The sequence below is a fragment of the Eublepharis macularius genome, chromosome 9, assembly GCF_028583425.1.
Source record: "Eublepharis macularius isolate TG4126 chromosome 9, MPM_Emac_v1.0, whole genome shotgun sequence".
Classification (NCBI taxonomy): domain Eukaryota; kingdom Metazoa; phylum Chordata; class Lepidosauria; order Squamata; family Eublepharidae; genus Eublepharis; species Eublepharis macularius.
In genome coordinates, this window is record NC_072798.1 from 49129455 (window position 1) to 49139367 (window position 9913).

The 9913-nt window shown below is 46.2% G+C and overlaps 1 pseudogene; it reads left to right on the plus strand.

Annotated features, from left to right (window-relative positions):
• The first annotated feature begins 261 nt into the window (after positions 1-261).
• Positions 262-3728, plus strand: LOC129335321 (uncharacterized protein K02A2.6-like; annotated as a pseudogene).
• The last annotated feature ends 6185 nt before the right edge of the window (positions 3729-9913 follow it).

Consider the following 9913-nt stretch of genomic DNA (forward strand, 5'->3'; position numbering starts at 1 on the left):
AAGCTGTCTGTTGTTCCTGCTGAATAAAGAGCTGTTGAACTTCGTGGTGTCTGAACCCACTATTTAACACTGATGAAGAAGGTGGGATCTCTGACTGGGTATGCAGCCCCAATATCAGAGCGAAATCACTAATAGGGTGCTTGGGTATGCAGCCCCGAGACCTGAGCTGAAATATTAAGCTTGGGTAGGCAGCCCCGAGAAACAGAGCAAATCACTTGCCTCACCCATCCAGCATACGCTCACTTTGTCCAGAGGGCAGACATGGCCACTAAGGGCCACTTGGAGCTGTTTGACTCAACAGCCGAGGACTGGGAATCATACATTACCCGGTTCCAATTCTACCTCGAAGCAAACAAGATTGATGACACAGATCTCGCGAGAGCGACATTCTTCAGTGTGTGTGGGCGTGCCATGTTTGACATAGCATGGGCACTAGTGGTGCTGGCCCCACTGCAAACTACAGTGTTCGACACAATAAAAAACAAACTCAAGGAACATTTCTCACCACAGACATCAGAGATAGCCTGCAGACACGCATTCTATAAGCGAGATCAGGCGCAAGGTGAATCGATAGCGGCATTTGTCACAGCTCTCCGACAGGCAGCTAGACAATGCAACTTCCCTGACCTCGAGATGGTACTTCATGACAGGTTGGTGTGCAGTCTTCAGGACGAAAAGCTCCAAAGGTGACTATTTGCGAGAAAAGACCCAATCTTCAAGACAGCATATGTCGAGGCTATCGCTGCTGAAGCTGCAGAACAATCTGCAAGGGAGGTCCGGCAGTCGCGCACTCCACCGCTGTCTCGCAAGTCCGAACTAGTACATCAGGGCTGTGTTGAGGACCTACCTTCATCAGAGGATGAAGAGGAGGAAGTACTGCGAACTAAGTTCCAGGACAAGAAACGAGGGGGACCCCCAACATTTCAGGGCACCCCTTGTGCGAGCTGTGGAGGATCCCACTGGAGGAAATCATGCCGGTTCCGGGACGCACAATGCCAGAACTGTGGAAAATCGGGGCACATCGCTCGTGCCTGCCGCTCTGCCAAGAACCGAGATGGCTCACCCAAGTCAAGCTGCAAGGCATCGCTGGTCTACAAACAGGCATCTACACGCAAGAACGACTGCCACATGCTCACCCTGCACCACGCTGTTGTAGCACAGACCAGGGAGTTGTCTGTGCAAGCCTTACAACCTCCAACTTGTGAAAAAATAAAGGTGACAGTGAAGATCCAAAACACGCCCTGTGAGATGGAAGTCGACTTGGGGTCACCGTTATCCATCATCTCTTTTCGCATGCTCCAGAGGATATGCCCCAAGACATCCAAACCTCATCTTGAATCCATGGACATTGTGCTGAAAGAGTTCCAGGGCTGCTGCGTGCCAGTAATGGGCGTCGGCACATTCCAAATAAAGCACAAAGGCTTTGCTGGCCTGCTGTGATTAGTGGTAGTTCAAGGCCGCCAACCAAGCTTACTCAGCCTTGACTGGTTTCAACCCCTCGGGATCCTGATCACAGGTGTGCAGCAGCTCTGTCATGATGAGGTGGCATCGGTATGCAGGGAGTTTCCAGCAGTTTTTGATGGGGCTCTTGGCACTTACATGGGGCCGCCTGTCTCTTTTGACCTAAACCCAGCCGTGGCACCCCTCTGTCTGCAGCCCCGCAGGGTTCCATTCGCACTCAAGCCCAAGATTGATGAGGAGCTGGATCGGCTGATTGAGCAGGGAGTCCTGGAACCAGTTTCTCACGCCAAATGGGAAACTCCCATAGTAACACCACTAAAGCCAAATGGAGTGGTCAGAATATGTGCAGACTATAAATGCACAGTCAACAAAGCCCTGCAGCAACATGCCTACCCAGTACCAGTCATGAGCCATTTCCTGGCATCGCTCCAAGGGGGAAAGATCTTTGCCAAACTTGATCTGGCTCAGGCTTACCAGCAACTACCTGTGGACTATGCGATGGCCGAGGCCAAAACGATTGTGATGCACCGGGGTGCCTTCAAGTTTAAGCGGCTCCAATTCGGCGTCAACGTTGCCCCAGGAATCTTCTAAAGCATCATGAAAGGTCTTCTCTGGGGAATCACAGGCATCATCCCATATTTTGATGACATCCTGATTGTGGGAGACTCGGAAGGCACGCTGGCAGAGAGGCTTCGCTGTGTCCTTTGCAAACTGCAGAACGCCAGGTTGAAGGTAAAAGAAGAAAAATGTCAGTTTGCTGTCAAGAGTGTTGAGTTCTTGGGATTCCTCATTGACGCAGCTGGTATCCACCCCACACCAGAAAAGGTGTGGGCCATCAACAGTGCCCTCCTCCAGGATCAAAGAAGGAACTACAATCCTTCCTGGGCCTCCTAAATTTCTATCACACCTTCTTGCCACAAAAGACATCAGTCGTAGAGCCCCTGCACCACCTCCTTGATTCCTCCGCCCCCTGGGGGTGGGGCAGAAGAGAAGCAGTGGCATTCGAAGCGGTAAAAACGCTACTGTCATCTGAGAGCGCGCTGACACACTTTGATGAGAAAAAACCGCTTGTACTCGCCTGCGACACCTCCCAGTATGGCATCGGGGCTGTCCTAAGCCACAGTCTGCCCACCGGGCAAGAAGCGCCCATAGCCTACTTCTCGAGAACCTTGTCGGCTGCAGAGTGGAACTATGCCCAAATAGACAAGGAAGCTCTGGTGATTGTAGCCGGCGTAAAAAAGTTCCATGATTACCTCTACGGCTGGAAATTCCTCATCGCTACAGACCACAAACCGCTCCTGGCGTTGCTCACTCCGGACAAGCAAATGCCCCAAATCTTTTTGCCCAGGATGCTGCGGTGGACAGTGTTCATGTCTGCCTACTCCTACGACTTACAGCACCGGCCAGGTAATGCGATGGGACATGCCAATGCCCTGAGCCACCTGCCACTACCCAACCCGGGGACTGACCCATCTCCGGCTCATCACATCATGCTGCTGGAGGACTTGCTGAGTCCACTGCTCAGAGCCTCCGATGTTGTGGCACACACTGCTAAAGACTGCACCCTCGCCCGCATACTTAACTGGGTGTGGAGGGGGTGGCCAACTGGCCATCTGGCCGAAGAGTTCCAGCCATTCTCCATCAGACAGCATGAACTCTCGGTACACAAAGGCTGTCTGCTGTGGGGAAATCGAGTGGTAGTCCCAAACAAGCTGCGACAACAAGTGCTTGAGGTGCTACACAGTGGATACCCACGTATAGTGTGCATGAAGGCACTGGCCTGCAGTTATGTTTGGTGGCCGGTCATGGATAGGGCTATCGAGGAGTGGGTCCACACCTGTCAGCCATGCCAAGAAACACGTCCAGTTCCAGCATAGGCTTCAGTGCATCCCTGGGGGTCAGCAAGAGCACCCTGGTCCAGACTCCACCTTGATTTTGCCAGACCATTTCAGGGACAAATTTTCCTGATAATCGTGGACTCATACTCAAAGTGGCTAGAGGTTGTCCCTGTCTTCATGATGACTACTGCTGTGGTCATTTGGGCCCTACATCGGCTGTTTGCAATACACGAATTGCCCGACACTGTAGTATCGGATAACGGGGCACAATTCACAGCAGCTGAATTCCGGCAGTTCCTGGCTAATAACAGCATCAGGCAAGTCACGTCCGCCCCGTTCCACCCTTCCACCAATGGGCAGTCAGAACGGATGGTGCGGACAACCAAGGTCAGCCTCTGGCAAATCAATCAAGGGGACTGGCAGTCGTGATTGGCTGCGTTCCTTTTACAGCAGCATGTCATGCTGCATTACATGACAGGTCGTAGCCCCGCTGAGCTCCTGATGAATAGGAAACTCACCATAACTCTCGACAGACTGCACCCCGACCTATCGCCCGAGGAAAGGTCCATGCCGGAAGGAGAGGTGAGAACCTTCCAGCCAGGAGATCTTGTTTATGCCTGTGACTACCGTGGAAGTATACTGTGGGTACCAGCGTCCGTAGACACAGCAATGGGACCCGTATCATCCGCTGTTGTCGTGGCTGATGGCAGGAGGCTACGACGACACGTGGACCAGCTCCGACACAGATGGGCGGCAAGGACAAAGGGGCCCGAGAGCATGCCTGTGCCTAGTGTTCTAGAAGACGCCGCAGCACAAGGAACGGACAGTGCAACAGTGCTGCGGGGTTCACAGACACTAAGCCCACAGGGTGCAGAGGCAAGTACCACCCCTCAGAACCAAGTGGAATTGAGTAGTGGGCAAACCACTGTGCCAACACCACCCCTATTGCCGGACTCAAATCGTCCTTCACCTCCTATGGCTGTGTGCCGTTCCCAGCGGGTTCGGGCTCCTCCCCGCCACCTGAAAGACTATATTTGCTAGAGGGTCAGTTCTGACTTAGGGGGGAGGAGTGTAATGTATTGGTCAAACTCTAGCTTAAGCAAGGGAACTGAGGCCTACATTATCATTGGCTGCTAATTGCGGATAGCAGCCAATCAGGATGGCAAGATAAAGACCAATCACTGAGCTATAAATAAGTTATAATGTACATAGTTGATGCAAATCAAGGGTCTTGTTCTGTGCATTTCTATTGGGTGTTGAGTTATTGGGGAGATTGGGGAGATTGAAGTTGTGTATATATATGTGTGTATTGCCGCCTAAAAGCTGTCTGTTGTTCCTGCTGAATAAAGAGCTGTTGAACTACGTGGTGTCTGAACCCACTATTTAACTCTGGGCTTCCATTGACAAGGAGGAATCCAGGATCACCCGCAGGCTCCTAACCACTGGACCGGGTGCAAGCGGCACCCCATCAAGTGTTCCTGAACCCAACAGCCCATGACCCAAGTACAGGATCTCCGTCTTCATGGGGTTCAGTTTCAGTTTCAACCATCCAGTCATGGCCTCAAAAGCTCTAGCCAAGCATCTGGGGTGGAGTTGGGCCATCTGTCCATCAACAGATACAACTGGGTGTCATCCTAGTCCAAAGCTTCATACCAGCTTAGTGAGAGGGCCATATATAGATGTTAAATAACATTGGGGAGAGTATAATTCCCTGGGGACATCGCTCACCAACGGGTAGACAACTTCTCCCCCAGTGTCACCCTCTGTCCCCGAGCATGGAGAAAGGAGACAAGCCACTGCAAGGCAGTCCCTTGTATCCCCAAATGGGTGAGCTGGTAGACCAGCAGATCATAATCTGCATGCATTACATGGGAAACCCCTCCACCTCCTAGCACACCACTGTACTCTGCCAGAAACCATACATTGCTTTCTAAATATACGTATTTGTGAAAAGGTACTTACACCATCTTCAGACATGCTACTACACATGGATATACAACTTTCTTATGTGAAGACTTCCCAGATAGGGTAAACAGCAGATTTACCTGTCATTAAACAGCATTCACCTTTGTGCTATTCACTTAACATTAATTCTCCCCTTTTTCTTTCTGTTCTTTACCAATTCCTATCTATTTTTGACCTTTGATGAATATCTCCACGCTGCAGGATTAGAAGCAGAAGAATTTTGGAATTCAGTAGTTTGACTTAAACGTTTGTTCTTTGAATGGGATCTTGTAGATTGTGGACCAAAATGCTGATTTCAAATATGTTCAATTCACACACAAACTTTGACAGAAAAAGAGATGTTGATACTGACGCCTGATGTTGAATATCAGTAGTTATTTTGTTCTAACCTGCTGCTCTGCTGATGGTCCATTCCATTTCTTTATGCTGATAACTCAAAATAGTCTGCTAATGTTTTTCAGTGGTTGTCAATTTTTAGGAGGCATAATCCCCTAATTTCCAAGGTACATTTTACAGTCATTTGAGAAAGAATTTATGCTGTTGGGAACTGGAAGTGATTCAACTCTTTGGTTTAAAGGAAAGCTGTTTGCAGTTGTTTGGGGATTTTCTGCCTTTCTGAGTAATCTGTTGACATTTGCAAACTTTTCTACTTTGCTTTCACTTGACTCCAGACCATTTATGAAAACATTAACTAAGATTACTTCCAGTTAAAATACTTGGGAGCTCCTCTATTTTCTTCCCTACACTGTGAAAATTACCTATTTATTCCTCTCTTCTGCTTATTCCCCTCTACAAGAAGTCTCATCCTCTCATCCCACAATTGCTATTTGCTGCATTTTATTAAGTATCTTTGGGATAAAGTCTAAGCAGGTCAACGCAGAGATAAGTCTCATTTTATTCTATGGGGCTTACTCCCAGGAAAGTGTTAGGATTGCAACCTTTGATAAGTGGAATCTAGGCTTTACTACTTTTAGGCAGCAGGTATGCAGCTATTCTGCTATGCATGGTTTGTTGGGTAAAAAGTAGCCTTTTCTTCTAACTAGCATCTCTATTGGCTATTCATTCCTTTGTTTTATTGATGATTCAGAATGCGGGCTCATGTTTATCTTCCTTGGGCTGATTCAGATACTAGGAGGAAGCACAACATTATTCTTTCCCCCCAAAATCCTCTTGCATTTGGGACAATAGAATTGGTGAGAGTCATGGGCACTGAAGGTAAATGTGTGCTATATGAATGACAACAGAACATGAATGGCTGGGTTCTCATTGAATGTATATTTCTCTCAAGTCCCTGGATCAGGTCTCTTCTTGGACGGATGAACATCTCTCAGAATTATCAAATGCCCATGCCATTAAAATGATAGGCTTTAAAAGTGAGTATGATTTGTGTGTTGGCATTTACCTTCTGGGGCTCCCCCACCAAAAAGAGAGGACGTTAAGGACATTTTTCATTTTTTTTATGCTCAGCTGTCAAATTTGAGCCTATCTGACACATTTCTCTGGAACAATTTTAAACAGCAGACTAGTGAGATTTTTTTTGCCTGAAGGCGACAGATGATATTTTATGAGTTTTAGTTTCAAGAATATTACTAATGCTTGGTGTGCTAAACCAAAGAGTGGCTATTAAACTCCTTGTCTTCTGATGCAGCATTGAAGTCATATGCTGATATCCCTGGAATGGTGTCAGATTGCATCTGCTAAACCCTGAGCTACTTGTTGATGCTATGAGGCAGCTTCTCCACTGTTATTAATACATTTCCTAGATTATAGGTAGCATTTTGCATCTCTTTCTGTCTATCTTGGACTCTCTGTTCTTGCTGCTTTCTTGTTGATAATCCAATGTTATATTTTTGTTCACTTTTCTCTTGAGTTGTAACCTTTTTTTGGGTATCTTTTTGTTGTTAGAGGAAGAGGCAGATCTAGCAATGAGAGTTTTTAATTTTTTACAAAATTGCCAATTTAGTAACATTATTATTAAGTGAAGATTGCATAACAGTCCATTTATTACACTGATATTTTTATAAATACAACAGCATTTTATAAAACTGTTAATAAGCATACAAAATGTGTTAGAAGCAAAGATAAAATTGACACGATTAACATTTGCATAAAACAAAAACAAACAAAAGTGGTAGAGGCTGAGATTCCATTTGGGCTTAGAGGTTATGGGGCAGAATGATTAACCGAAGTCATTCTCTTACCTCACATTGTAATATTTCTTATCTGCCTTGACAAATTCCATCTTGTTTATCCTATTTCAAATTGGAATGGAATTCTCCTAAAATCATTGCGCTAGTTGTCCCTCTCAGGTACAGTGTGGTACCAGAAAAGGCAGCGAAAAAATGGAAGCCAAACAGCCTGTAGCCGTTTTGAAAACGTAGACATCTGGAGTGAAGTGGAAAAGCCACCCGTGTTTGGTGAGTGGGCTGTCCCTTTAACGATGTGAGGAAATGGCCATGGTTTGGTATGTGGAGGAAGTCCTTTATATGAGCTTTCAGCAAAATATTTTTACCCTGTTTTTTCCAAAATTCCAAATTGTATACCATATATTTAAACTAATTACCACTGTCATTGCCCTGCCCTGATCTCATTAGATCTCAGAGTGGGACCACAAGTGACGCCTGACACAGGTTGGACACTTGCCAGCTTCCCTCAAGTTTTGATGGGAAATGTAGGCAGCTTGGCGGAATGTTGGACAAGCGACAGTTGAAAAGTCCATTGGACAGCAGTCAGAGAGTCAAGCTGCAAGACCAGGATGCCTACATTTCCCATCAAAACTTGAGGGAAGCTGCCTAGTGTCCAACCTGTGTCAGGCGTCACTTGTGGTCCCGCTCTCAGAAGCCAAGCAGGGTCAGCTTTGTTAGTAATTGGATAGGAGACCTCCAAGGAAGACCAGGGTCACTATGCAAAGGCAGGCAACAGCAAACCATATTCATTAATCTCTTGCCTCAAATACCACAACTGGAAATAAGTGGAATATTCCAAATTCCCTGAAAATGTCAGACAAAAAATTCATGTTAAAAGTATGTTAAAATATGGAGGACAGAATACTATGCATGTCTTAATTTCTAGGGTATAATGCTAAAAGTCCTCCAGTGCCACTTTCTAAAACCTGCCTTCTTGGTGGGAGCAAAACTACTGGAGGTAGATGCTTCCTACCTCCTAGCCAGAGAGGTAATGCACATTCTGTACCAGCTGGTAGGCTGTCAGTTGTGTGGGAATACTGCTAATATTGTTGTAAAAATTGTAGATGCACAGAGCTAGCGAAAAAGATTCTACTTCCCTGTGAAAGATGACAGAAAAACAGAGCAGTAAAAATTCTTTAAGTGATGTCTATATGGCAAGTGTATACACTGTAGAATCCAACATATAAGTTAGTAAGGAAAAGACCTCAATAAGCATTGTTGTCACCTTCGCCACCACCACCACCTCAATACTAGGCACAGTCCCAGTGCTATTACAGTTTGGAATACAGCCTGTAAATGATGGGAATAAAGGCTCAGTGGAAAGCCAAATAAAAGCACTTAATACCTTCTGAGGTGCCTAGAGCTGCTGGAAAGCCCCTAGTCTAAACTGAAATTCAATATGTCTTTAGCTGGAATGCAAACTTAAGATTATGTAAAGAATCAACTTATGAACAGTGTAAGAGGGATGGACAGGCTCCCTTTAGAATCGTCATATCCTAATAGGAATGTGGTTGGTCCCCTATGATGACTGTAAAAGCAGTCAAACCAGGCCATACACCAGCAAGGTTTGTATAGTCTCAGGGACATGAAATGTAGGAATGCGGAAAAATGCAGCTTTGTAAATTATCCAAAGCCCTGAAAGGTCTGATGAAGTTTGAGCATGCTCAGAAGGCATAGAATACTGGTAGTCACTGAAAGTCAGAGCAGAACCACAAGTGACAAAAGGCACAGATTGGACACTTGTCAGCTTCCCTCAAGTTTTGATGGGAAATGTAGGCAGTTTGGTCTCGCAGCTTCACTCTCTGTCAACTGTCACTTGTCCAACATTCCGCCAAGCTGCCTACATTTCCCATCAAAACTTGAGGGAAGCTGACAAGTGTCCAATCTGTGCCTTTTGTCACTTGTGGTTCTGCTCTCAGTTAATGAATGTGTGTGTGTGTGGGGGGGGGGGGATCAGCCTCCTCAAACTTCTGAGAGTTTGTACACACAGTGTTTTCTGGGGGGTGGGGTAGATTTTGAAATTGTTTTCCCTTCCTGTGATTCTTTGGAGCCCCCTAGATTGCTAATAAATGAACCATTTATTAGCTCCAGTTGTCTAGGGAATGGGAAAGGTGAATTGAAACTGATAAAAGAAGCACTTTGAAGAATTTAGAGAAATGAATCACTCTCTCATATTCGTGTGTATGCAAGGTGGAGTATTCTGTAAACTGATGGCTAAACTATGATTTGGGAGATGGAGGCAGAGATGATTTGGCAGTGCTTGTCACAGTTTGCTCTTTCTTTCCACTTTTTCTTCAAGTGCACATACTATAGCGCAAATGCACAGCACTGCTTGTATACACTTGACAACACTCTACCTGAAGGCTGCAGTCCTCAGCAGAAATACCATGGAAACCAACAGGACTCACTTCTCAACAAGCATGCTTGGGAGGGATCCAGCTGCCAATAATATTAGATAAAACT